Source organism: Toxotes jaculatrix, chromosome 6 (assembly GCF_017976425.1).
Source record: "Toxotes jaculatrix isolate fToxJac2 chromosome 6, fToxJac2.pri, whole genome shotgun sequence".
NCBI lineage: Eukaryota > Metazoa > Chordata > Actinopteri > Toxotidae > Toxotes > Toxotes jaculatrix.
The window spans coordinates 16271490-16285147 of NC_054399.1; the positions used below are offsets into that span (position 1 = coordinate 16271490).

Sequence of the window (13658 nt, forward strand, 5' to 3'; positions counted from 1 at the left end):
ATGTGATGAAAATTCATATCTATCTATATCTATATATAGATAGATAGTCTGTGGCATATCTAACTTCTGCAGCCACAAGGGTGCTGTTTCAGGAAATCTGATATGGATCATGTCAGAGGGTAGGGAATAACAATCTATAGGGACGTTTGGGCTGAAGGACTTGTTAATACTGTGTATTATTTACAGTGACAGTTAAGTCTGAGTTGTGGTTGTTTTGCTTGTGGTGTTTAAATTTTATTTTTTAAATCTTGTTTGCGCTTCATTATTTTCTTGCATGCAATGATAGAAATTGACAAACCTCTTTGGAGGCTGTGTGTGATATGTGGGGTATTCAAAACTGAATTATGTGTCATGAATTAATCCTTTGATGTCAACACCAAGCTGATGATCTGACCAATGAAGAATCTCTTTTGGCTGTGTGACGCCCACATGTACCCTCTGTCCCGCTTGGATGAAGGCGATGTGACGTCAGGACGTCGGTGCTGTTTCTGATCAACGCCTTGTTGACTCCAAAGAGAGGGGGGGAGATCAGCTTGCAGCTCCCCTCCCTTTCCAAGACTTCATGGAAATCAGTGTAACTTCAGAGGGGTCACAGAGCAGACAGCAGTGAGCTGCGCGCCAAGCTGCTCCCCAGAATATTCTGGAAGGGGAAAAACACCATGTAGGAACATACAACATCCAAAAGAACAGCTTTGTTTATGTCTGCTCCTACCCTGGTTGTAATTCAGGGTTCCACAAAATCTGCTTGTTGTTTTGTGTTCCTTATGATCTGTCTCCCTTTGTTTCAGGGCTCTGCGACGCTCTTTGTTTGTGAATCCTCCTCACTACAAAGGAGGCTCCACACAGAGTCCAAAATGCATGACGTGATGAATTTTAACAAAACAAACAAAAAAAAAAATCAATCTTCAGTATCTTGAGGTGCCATCGCCACAAGTCACAGCTTGTCAGACATCTCATCAGATATAACACAAAAAGGCAATGACCTCAGAGTCTAAAATCTTAATTAAACCACTGCCAAGCACCTACCAGTGATATCTGGAGAAGGTATCATTTCTTAGTTTACCAGCTTTTGGCAAGTGAGTCAGTTTATTTTAGACTCTGTCTATGCTAATTTTGACCAGTAAATTACTGCACCACTGTTGTTTCATCTAAGAAGAAAAACATTTCTATTTTTTTTTTTAATTTTTTGAATTCCGGTTTACAGTTGTCAGGTGAATTAATTTATGAAAATCTGAATTTAGATTCAGACATATTCTTCTTCAGGTTTGATTTACAGACATATACAGACACATACTTAACATAACATACTCATCAAATTAGATAACTTGTAATGTGTAATGTTTCTGGAAAGCCTGTTTGCTCACAAAGCACAGTCCTCATTTTGAGATCCGTGTGATGCATATTGTAGTAATATAATGTGTCACCGAAGTAAAACATTGCAGTTTTATGAAAACCATATATCTTCATGTAATGCATTATTCAGATAATCCAGTAGGTTTTTAAACAGTTTATTTGTCTTAAAAAGTTGGACCCATGAGAGCACACTTAATTGTTCCGTGCATCAGAAAAATCCAAAATCACCACATTTGCATGGTGTAGGTGCATGCTTTTCAATGAACAGCAACATAAGCTGGTATTAAAAATAAATTGCCTGCTTTCTTGGCCATAAACTGTGTGTCAGTCAGCTCAGGCTATGGCTACCTTTACAAACACACAGTCAACTGGTCACATAGTGCAAATATAATCCCTTGTGATATATGCGTAGAAGGCATATTTCCCCTCCCATTCAATGGTGCACGTGGCCAGGTTGTTTGGTTGTGAGAGCTGGCTGCCTGCCAGCAGGGAGAAACTTTCTCCTCCATAATGTGACAAACATGAAAGCAGCACCCAGGAATGTATTTTTCTTGGAAAGAGCACAAGATTAGCACATACTGTAGCTCTCTGCAAGTTGCAGAGCAGGAAAACAATAGCAGGACTATGCAACTGAGACTAGTTGGTTTTGACTTGAAGGTATTGCCCAATCATCTTCCTTTCCAGGCCCAAAAGAACACTATGTCCCATGAATTCAGAACAAGTCAGATGTAAACACTCTTAAAGCAGAAAAAGGGGACGTGGCAGAGTAAGATATCAGATATCCTGGATAATGCTGAAATGTACAGAAGGAGGAGGAGGAGGCTTGAGATAAACTTGGGCCTCAAACAGAAGCAACTCCTTTGCAGTTTTTCCACACCAAACCACAGGTTTCACAGTTACTTTACATTATGCATTTTTTAATTTTTAATTTCACTGAGCTGAAAGCAGCTAAGCTGGTGAGGATCTTTGCTCCAACACATTGTGGCAGGGAGGTTGATAGAGAAACAATGTCCATTAGTTGGACAGTATTTCCAACTCTGATGCAGTAGTCCAATCACAGTAATGTGTCATATCTGCTGATACAAAACAGCAGCTAAAACACTAAGCAAAGTATTTAATCAAATTTTCACTGCTGTATCAAGCTGACCTCCCTCGTCTGGGAGTGGAGAGTTTTTGTTTTCACAGACCAGGGACTAGATGTGTCACCTCAGTCATACAAAAGAAGATTATGAACTGAGAACTCCTCATATTTTATCGTTTCTGCTAGAGACTTTCTGTTTGAATCTGGGCTTCTAGTATGTTTGGCAGCATTCAAAACCAGGCATCTGACATCAACAAAGTGACGTATGCAACATGTACCTCTACCCCTTGCTGTGATAATCTGCTGTGGTCAGAGCAAGTCCTGCTTGAACTTTGGCTAAAAGCTTTGTTTGTGAAGTACCATCATGGAAAAAGTTGTCAGGTATCTGTGTAAAGGGTCCATGAAAACCTTCAGGGTGATATCGGTCTCTGCTCTACTGCTGCAGCAACTGTGTGCAAGCATCATTATACCCAGGTTTGTTTTGTTTTGTTTGTTTGGTTTTTTTCTTAAATCAGGGCCAATAACTATCACTGTCTCATCTTTAAGAATGTGCAGTGCTCATCATTCTGTTCTTACAGGAGGAAATGCAGTTAAATGTTTTTTGTTTTTTTTAATCTGCACATCAGGGTACTATCTCTCTGACCACTGACCTCCTTACTTCTAGTTTCCTGTAGCACAGATTAAAGCTGGCTGTACTCCTGCATGCTGCCAGTGGCTCAGGATAAGGGTGTCAGCCAAACGCCTAAAATGTAAATGTTATTGTGAGTGTAATTTGATTCAGCCTGTCTAGGACTTACTGCCCCGCCATGAGAGGCTCCTTGTTTGGAGTGATGTGATCTGCAGAGGGGAGGTGTAGCTCCCTGCAGGGTAAGACGATGGGCTGTGGCTGGCTGAGGCATATGGGGTCGATGTTAAGCTGCCCTTCCTGTGGTCAACAAGAGCTGATGGGAAGCAGAGTAACACAGAAAAACATCAGAATCACTTTAAAGTGTGTAAGTGGAAAGAAGCAGAAGTGCCATTGTTTATTGTTTACTTTCTCAAATGTTTGCATTAAGGAGACAATAAGGCACTGTTGTCATATGTTAATAGGTCTGTAAGGTGAATGATTTTAAAGAGAGTCAAAGAGGTCATTGTCATCCATGACCAATCTCTCCTATCTATTCACTGCAAATTACATTAGCAAATTACAAAACCTTTGAAAGATGCTCACGTTATGACAAAAATGACATTTAATCATCAGCCCGAATTCCTGCTAAATTCACTTAATGTCACTTATTACTGAACATACTGTATGCATGTTTACCGCTCTACAGTGCCATTCACCAAGACAAAAATAACAATATCCCTGTGTGGGATTTGAAATACTTAGCGAAAAATTTTCCATTTGAAGATCATATATCAAGGCAGACATCAGAACTCCTTTGGTACTGGGGGAAAACAAGACTTCCTTTAAACTGATAGAAAATCTACCTCCTGAATCTACATCATGAAAAATCTATGGTAATAGAGATATTTTTTTTAAGTAAACAGTGTGACCCAATTTTGGTTGGTTCCATGAGGTGCAAAGAGGGAAAGCTACTGTAGCTGGATAGCTGTAGTTGTAGACTCAGCTCCTGACCCCTACACATCTATTTTTTTTTTTTTTTACCACAATGTTAAATTAAGTTAATCTGGAACTAACTCACACACACAATGTGTATGTTAAATATGTGCTCATGATCAATCCATTTAAGGCATTATTTATGTAACAGTAGAGGTTGGAAATGATTAGATGATTATGCTGTAAGGTTAATAACAAAATAAAGTAGCATTTATATTTATATATTTACACAGTATATGGAGATGCAATTAGTGGTTTGCATCACAATACAATGTATTTGTAAGCAGATATGTTTCTTAGTGTAGCTGTCAACAACTGTAACTCCTCCTGTCGGCACCCGGAAGTACAGGCTGATGTATAAGCAGATAATGCTTGACAATATAGTAACACTGTTGTAATGATATAAAATATGTCTTCATAGGAGAAGACACTGTTGATAAAGACTATACAATTTATAAACAAATAAATTTCCTTACAGCTGCACACAGTTGAATTGTAGTGTGTTTCACAGGATTTATAAAGTGTTTCCATATTGCTTACAAATGTAAATAGGCGGACTTAGAGTAAAGTGTTACCAAGAAAACTGATGCTCAGGTCCCTTTCTCTTTTTGACAATCATTGTCCTCCCTTTTTCATTTCAGCTTGCATATGAGACCTTCTTTGGCTGACTGCCAGATCATCTTGTTCACTACGGTGTCTCACACAGGTCAATTCGTGGTCAATGTTTTTTTGTTTTCACACCAATTGTTTAAGTTATATAACACATCCAACAAAGGGAACACAGTACCGATCTCTCTGTGGGTTTTCTAATCATGTTCACTTCTCACAGCTCATCCTCTTATGGTCGCCCCTTGGGAGGAAGGGACATCCAGGGTTCTGACGTCAGGCTTTATGGGTAAGTAAACAAAGACTAATCGAGGGAAGAGCCCCCATGTAAACAGAGCTGTTGTCACTGTCAATAAGATTTAGATGAAGATACAAACATAGGCTGAGGTCAAGTTTGGAGATTTGAGAAAAGAAGAAGAATGGGAGAAAGAGAATGGGATTTGGTGTTGTGTTTCTTCTTTTCCCATAGTGATTCAGTGTGAAGTGAATGTCCTCCTTAAGAAATCACTATAACTTCCAATTATTTCAAATGCTTTAAACTTTGTATTATTTGCCATGATATGATGATGCAATTAATGTTTGTGAAGTTACGGTTCACCCATTTTACCTCCTGGACCAACAATGCAAACCTTTAAGAACCTGCCTTTAGCTTTGTGTGGCATGGATCTGGGTGGACTGCCTTGCTCAAAAATGCAGTTGCTGCAAGGATGAAGAAGGCTTGTTAATAGGTCAGTAAGGTGAATGATTTTATTGTGAGTCAAAAAGCTCAGTGTCATGCACACCCAGTAACTCCTTTCCATTCACTGCAGATTACATAAGCAAATTATAAAACCTACGGTTCATTTTATGACCAAAGAGATCTTTGATCATTTAATCATCATTTATCAGTAACTTTTGAAGTGATAATCTTTCATGAAACAGTTAGATGAGACAAAAACATTAGGGACCTCCGGCATTAAAGGATTTTGTAATATCCATAAACTGGAAATGTGAAACAACAGCACAGACTGGATCATTCGTTTTCACCAACTCAAAACAAGGCAGTTAGAGCTGAAAATAAATGTCTCTGCTCATCTGATCTACTCTCTACACACTCATTAAATTATCATGTCTAATGTTATGTCAGCTTCCTCTTCTAGTCATGTCTTCTCCACATGATTCTAAGGCACAAAGCACTTTACATGCTTTTTTGTATACTGCTAATTTTAGAAAGTTTTGGTAACTTGTGATGTTCTAGTTAGAAAGTGGTCTCAGAGTGTCTCAAAGTGGTAATGTAGGTCGTGGTCTAAAACAAAAAATGAAATTAATTTAAAAAAGTTTAGGCTACAGTGACTACTTTCTTGTGTATATGTTTCCTCTGGAATAGGCTCTGGTTATGTAGATTTATATCAGCCAATTAGCAGTGTAAATGTCTCGGGATTATGTTTTGTGTACAGTGTGGACTTTTAAACTCATTCCATGTGTATCTGTGCAGACTGACTGACACTTTTCAACCCAGTTTTTTTCATACATAAGTGAAACTAATTCTGTTTTTATGTACATGCCTCAAAACCTAAATGAACAAGTGTAAACAAATGTATTGGTAAGTGTAATGTTATGTCTAGTTTCTACACTTTAGTTTTAATCCCAAATGATGCCACTGTTCCTCCCCTGTGTCTCCTCACTGTGTCCTTTCCCACAGAAAACCTATTTACAGCAGCTATGACCTAAAGCTCAGAGAAGCAGGTTCATAACAGAAAAGTTGCTGGTTCAAATTTAGACTTCTTGGAAAATGAGCAACACTCTCAGACCTTAGTGGCTGTGAGCAGGATATTTAGTTAAATGTTGTCTCTCATAAACATCTCAGGAACAAAGCTCTAATTTAGTGTACAAAATTCACTTTTGAACCATTTGTTCAAATGTTTTTTTTTTTTTTAAGAAATTGCAACTACATTTAAGAAAGGTCCTCACACAAGTCATAAAAATATGTCCCACTCACTTTCAGGACAAATTGCATTAGCTTAAGCTGAAATAACTTTACATGTCAGGCAAAGGGAGCCTGACATGTAAAGTCATAATGTCTGAATGTAACTTATCAACTTTTGATAAGTTACATTCAGACATTATGTTATAGTTGGGTGAAAACATACTAATTTGGGAAAAATCTAAACATTTCAGAAACTAACTGTTTTGCCTTATTGTCAATTCCTGGAGGTGTTAGTTTACACTTATCTGTATTTCATTAGTTATAGATATGTTTGCGGTGTGTGTTGGATATCTGACCACAAGCAGTCTTGGTATGTGGAGCTCCAGGAGACCAGAGCACAAAGGTGGGTTGCGCTTCTCCCATTGGTTCATGTGGGATGAGGTGGTGGTGGCGGTGGGGGGTAGGGGTTGGATGGGGGGTGTTGGTGGTTGCACCCTGACTCTTGACTCAGTATTTACATGTGCATGTGGAGTTCTGCAGAAAAGCTGTGGGAGGCTCAGTGTACAGGCATGGCTCACAATACTGACAAAAGGTTTTACCAAGGCTTTATTCACACTTTCTTCACTGAAACCTTCCCAGTTTTCCCTGTCTGTTTTCCTGTCAGCTGACTGTGTGAACAGCAAAAATCTGCAGAGAGACACATTGTTTGAATTCCTGTTTCGATAAATGGATGAAAAAGGTGTGAATCCAGCCTCCCCGGTCAGTTTCTGGAAGCAAGAAAATGAAAAATGGTTCAAAAGTGAATTTTGTACACTAAATTAGAGCTTTGTTCCTGAGATTTTTATGAGAGACAACATTTAACTAAAGTCTAAAGCTTTCCGGACGTCAGGGTGCTAATGTTGCATATTTAAATGCAAACATCTAATTTACTCATTTGTGGCAGCAAATATGTTTTGGGAGAAACACAGTGCCACACAAACTAATTTATAACTGAAGCAAGATACAATATGTTTGTCATGACTGTCATCTTGCTTAAACATTAAATAAGTCAAAAGTGACTTGATGCATGACAGAAGATGTACTAACATTTAACTGAAGCCAGGATCTCTCCCCTTCCTTAACTAAAGTGCTTATATTGGCTTATGTTTGCATGTTTTTGAAATCCTCAGGTTTTCAAAGATACATAGATCATAACTGTGAATGCATCCTTTAAAAGTTGGACTGCAGTTGATTATTACAACAATAAAAGACCTTTTATGGCCACTGCAGTCTGCCCTTTGCATCCCTTTAATGTTAGCTCAAAGTAGTTGTTACATAACTGTATTACTGTATAGGACCTAGACTCCATTAAGCCATTTTCTCTGACCTTGGTTTTTACGTGCACTATCTCAGGTGCCTTCCAGCCTGTGGGAGGTGAACGGCTTATAAACTCAGCTGTGAGAGCTATAAAGTTGACTGGTGTGTGAAATCTAAATAGCCTGTGGAGGAAGGAGAAACAGAGAGTGAGATAAAGAAAGAGAAAGCAGAGGATTTAAATGGCCTCTGTATCAGTGTTCATGCCCTGAAGGCAAATATGTCCTGTGTTTTTTTTTTTCTCATTTTCAAACTGCACGCTCCATTTTTAGCCTTTGTGTGAACAGAGAACGTGTAGACTGTGACCTGACTCTGACTTTCATCAGCACATTCAACATGTGAGTTTAGGAGGATAAAAGCCTCTGTACATTTTGTTCTCTCCTCTAACCACAGCTTCTCTCCACAAGCGGAAGTAAACTCACACTTTACCATCTTTACCAAGTCAACTGAGATGAATGTGTCACAAGGTGGTGACGACAGGCAGAACTCAGATATATATCTCAACAACAGCTGTCTTTCATTTCTTTGCATATAACACTACTATTAACCATTCATGACTACATGAACTTGAATAGAAAACACACCAAATCAAAAATTAAAAATTCATCAAGGACCATTTACTGTAAAAAACAAACAAACAAACAAAAAAAACACTGGTGGCTCTCCCTGGTTTATGAAAAAACTTTCTTAAGACGTCTCTCCCACATTTAAAGCCGCACTGTTCATTGTTTTAGCCATGTTAGCAACATTGCACTAAAGGCAGTCTTACATTAACAATGGCTCAAATGTGTAATCTTAAACAGGTTGCTTGCAGTGATTAACCCACAGAAAACTATCATCTCCAATTAGCATTTTAGCATTTTTTAGCTCAGACAAGTAGGCAGACAAAGTTAGTGACTATAGCTAGTGAACACCATGGAACATTTAGAAAGAGCCAGATATTTCCCCCAGGGGTTGGTGAAGACCCAGAATAGAGGTAAAAGTTGGATATACACTTGTCAGGTCATGAGAGATATGACTCCATGGCATGATGGTAGCATTAGCTGTTTTTAATGACACAACCATCTGAAATATCTTTCAGTGTTGGTTGGTTTGTCTGACATTTACAGCAACTTAGGCCAGATGTGAAACCAAACGTGAGGCTCTGCTCAGACATCCCTTCATCAAACATTAGCGAGGAGAGTTGGTGGAGGCCACTGATACAGCTGTCGTGCTCCTTGTACCAACTCCTAAGATTTAGTGGGCACTTCCCACGGAAAACACAAGCTCAAAATGGATTCCAGATGATTTTCTGCACAGCAGAACTGTCCTCTGAGTCTTCAGTATGGAACATATGTGACATGTCTGCTTACGTTTAGAAGTATTGTGGGAGGGGAAAATAAAAGGCAAATTGGAAGCTGGGACCATGCTTCATTTAAATAGAAAACAACAGTAAAACACAAGAAGCCTGAGACTGTTGATCTACATCTTTTTCATTTAAATGGAAAATGAGCAGTTCAACTGTCCCAGATCCATCATAAGAGAAGAGTGACATGCTTCAGTGGTGTTTTCATACTTGTACACCTTTATAGAAGTTCACGACTGGACTATTTTGTTTTTGAATTTAAAAAATATAGTCACATACCAGCAACCTTCAATGCATGATAAAAGTTTTTGTGGAACCTGCACTTAAAACCCCTACTGACAGAGCAAAAACTTTATATTATTGAAGCAAACATATTTTGTTTGTTTGGGTCGTCTGTTGTATTTTGAATCTTTCTTCTTTTTAAAAAAAATTCTTTACTACTGATCCATGCGGTCCTTCATCACCGCTGCTCTTGCTAGTGAAAAGTGAAACTAAAAGTATTTACAGTTCAGAAGGTCGTTCATTTAGAGATTAGATAAACCCATGGTTAGTAAGTTCATGTAGCACTATAGTGTGAGATAAACACATTTGTGAAAATCGAAGCCCCCTGAGCAAAGCTCCAGCAGTAATAGAAGCGAGTCATATATTTTCTCCAAATCTCAATTTAAACAACTAAAAGAGTCACTGTGTCAGATGAGACATGCTGAGATGTTATCACCTCAACAGTGACTGAGATAAGACTTGCTGTTCTTAAGCTGGTCTTACTAATGTGAGTGGAAACAATTTGAGGCCATTTTTAGTGTATGTTCACTGCAGCACTTACACTTCAGTTTGTGATCAGACTGCTCTTCATTCTCATTTTCACTTCATATAATCTTGAGGGCAAAGAGATAAGTGAGTTCCTCGTTTTACACCACAAACATTACAAGCAGTTACAGGTAGTCTCAATAAATTTTGAAAGAGTGTCTCAAGACATGTTTTTTAGATTCAAAGTGATCAACATAAAAAGACAGACGGATGAGGAACACTGACCATCTCTTGAGTTCATTGCAGGATTTCATTTCCCATTTAACATTGAGCTGCTATAACAGGAACGTGCTTGCCTGATGAATACTCTGCACTTAAACCAAGAGAGATAAATCACAGGGGGAAATTGCGTACCAACACAACTTGCACTATCTCTCTTTGGTTGAGGGCTGCTGCTCTAAACAAGAAGCTGTAAAACTGCTCCTGCTGCTGCTCAGAAGTCCTCAGTGGTGCCAGCATCACTTCTGATCCTGATCTCTGATGGAAAAACATACAGACTGGCTGTTACTGTAAACACAATTCTGGTTTAAAGGCAATAGAGTGAATGCAGATACCGGTAATATGTTATTCATCCAAACTGTCTATGTTTTTAGCAGACTGGGTAAATTGGGTGATGAAAGCTATTGCTAGTTATCAAGTTAACCTACAATTTTAGCCTTGGTGCTGGTAGGGATAAATAAGACTTTATTATTTTTAGTATTTTAAACATTAACATGTTACCACTGCCTTTGTGATCATGTTAGCATGCTCACACTGTGCCACAGGACACAGAGAGCAGCTGGCATGGCTGTAGATTCTTAGTGTTGTTGGTTTGTGTTTAAGAATATAACCTGCTATCATACTTATAACTACTAATTTTACCACTGCTCTTTCTTTATCTTTTATCCCTTTATCCACACGGAGCCTCAGTGTTGAGAGGGTAACAACAACTGGCCGTGATGTCACGATTGGAGGAGTGTGGTGTTTTTGTTCAGCTCATCCCCCTGGAGAGGATACAATGTCAGAGGTTTGTACAGGCAAGCAGGGTTGTTTTTGAAGAGCCAGAGCAGCAACTTCAGACTGGGGCACAGATTGCACATTTTTATTATTATTATTATTATGACTATTAAAAAAAAGAAAGAAAAAAGAATAAGGGGTCTGTCACTGTTTCAAATGCCGTGACATAAAAGTACCAGCTGAATTTTATATGGTGCCTTGTATGGATGCAATAAGAAAGAGACATAGGGGAAAGAATGAGAAACACATGATGGATAAAAAGTTACACATATGACAAGGATAGGATGAAGAAAAAAAATGATGATCAACATCATCATTATGGGTCATAATGAGCAGTAATTACTGTCATGATTTCTGTTTGTACTATCTTATTTCACTGTTTTGATCTTTTAGTAGATTAAATGATATCGTCAATAAAGTAAAGCCCTATAATCTTTTTTAAAAGATATTTGGAAAGTTGTTTTATTCACTTTAGTTTTTTAGCATCATCATTCATTGTTACCCACAGTGTTTTGTCTTTAGGCACGTGCTGTGGCACTGATTTCCTTGAATAACACACTCTCAGACTTTTGGCAAGGGGATGTGACTGTGTGGAGTTATGGCCTGTTTGCTACCGATAGACAGGGTTAAACAGAGGACAACCTGCCTTCTCCCCCAACCCACTGGACCTCCACCACCTTCTTCCCAACTCCCAGCCCAACCCACCCACAGGCTCACAGCAAACTGCTACTTCAGAGGAAGTCCTGCTGGTCCCAAGTCGAAGGGCAACAAAACAGGCTGTTCTGGGGCCAAACACCCTCTCATCCCAGTCCCTCTCTCTTTCTCCCCCTATGTCTCTCCATCTATTCCTCTGTCCCTCCTTCTCAACTCTCTCCTTGTTTGTTATTCATTGAAAGGAAAGCTGAAACCTGTCAGGTTTGTTTTTCTCCTTTTCTTGGCAGAGTGCCTGCCTTTAAAGCCCAGGTGCTGGTGAACAGGGAGTCATCTTTCAGAAAAACACGAGGTGGATCGTTCGGTCATGTGGGAGGAGCGGAGGAGAGGGAGGCCGACATAGCCCAATTTTGATGTCTCTTTGCAAGTTTTCATCTCTCAAACCGGTTGGACAGTCTGTCAGCTGCCAGTCAAAGAGTCAAAAACACATTCTTCTTTGCTGACTTATTTAGAGGCACAGCAATTTGTTGTTTTCCACTCTGTCCACATAGCAGTGAAAAAACATCTGTCCTACTTAATTCTCTGAAACGAACTTTTCCCTCAAAGTAAACAACACAGACTTTTTGCATAGAATTAAAGAGAACCATCCATGTACCACATCTACAGATTATTTCTTGATTAATCATGTGGCACTGATTTCCTTGAATAAAGGAAATCAGTGCCAATGGTCAATAAAATTAATAAAACAGTTAAAATGCCTGTTATAGTTTTTTAAAGCAAGTGGTGACATCCATTAGATGCCTTGTGCTGTCTGATAAGCAGTCCAAAACCCCAGAAATATTGTTTAAATAAAGCAGAGGAAGAATCAGACCCTCACATTGGAGCAGATGAAACAAAGGGATATTTTTGCTTGAAGAATCACTTAAATGATTATTTGATTTGATTATCAAAGAAGTTGGTGATTTTAATTGACAAATTATTACTTATGTATCTGTTGTACAGTTGTGGTGGAATTGTTTTTTCCTTAATAAGGAGGAAACAAATGTCCGGTGCCATAATTGGACCACAGAATCTTTCTGTCTTTCTAGAGGGTCACAGTGACGTTACCTGGCCAAAGGACATGGTAGTCTACACAGTAAATACCGACCAATCATAGCTTGCAAACTTTCATGACTTTTAAAGGTCGTCAAATGTTCATTTTTGTTCCCGAACAACACTCGACACTCATCTGTCAGTTCATTATTAAGCTGATGTTGTGTGGTCTGATCCCAGTATTCAGGAGCTCTCTTGCCTGCCTTTGTGGGAGTGCTTTGCCTAATTATAAATTCTGAGTGTATTTTAACAGGATCAATTCATTTATATACCTAGCACTGCAAGTAATGATTTTTACCTGAGGGAACTTTTTTCCTGTACTATAGCAGATGTTATTCATGCACGTTCTCTTTACGAGATGTGAACGTTTTTCCCAGTGTTTACATGAAAAGGAGGCTTTTTCTGTAACACTGTAGGGAACTAAGAAATGTCTTCTCACATTATGTTATGTACCCATGGTTACCATGGTACCATGATTATTTTCATGAACATTTTCCCAAACGCTGGTGGACTTTTGTGTGTTGTGAAGTTGAAAATAAAAGTAGAAGTAAAAGTCATCCAAACAACATAAAACCAATTTGAAATCAGTATCACAGAGGCAGGCCAGGAAGGGTTTTTCCAACATTTCAGGAACCAGTTAAGCATCTAAATACTTGGATGACGTCACTGCTAAGGCACAGAGTGTAAATTGGACTTCCCCTTTATTTTCAGCCAAACAAGTGATATTACTGTCACCTTGCATCATAGGGACTGCAGAGATATATTAGATGTGTGGTGTGTTCATTATTCTTACTCCTGTAATAGCTAGTGTGTAAAATAAAAAAGGTGATAAAGGTGAATAAAAAAAAAACCTCTTTTAAACAGCTAG

General features: G+C 38.7%; 1 long non-coding RNA gene across 1 annotated transcript in view; it reads right to left on the reverse strand.

The window, feature by feature from the left end:
* Positions 1 to 3003: 3003 nt before the first annotated feature.
* Positions 3004 to 13658, reverse strand: part of LOC121183554 — a 30469-nt gene continuing 19814 nt past the window's right edge. Inside the window, exon 3 of the long non-coding RNA XR_005894206.1 lies at positions 3004 to 3375. This is a non-coding gene — a long non-coding RNA (uncharacterized LOC121183554). The remainder of the gene's footprint in view (positions 3376 to 13658) is intronic.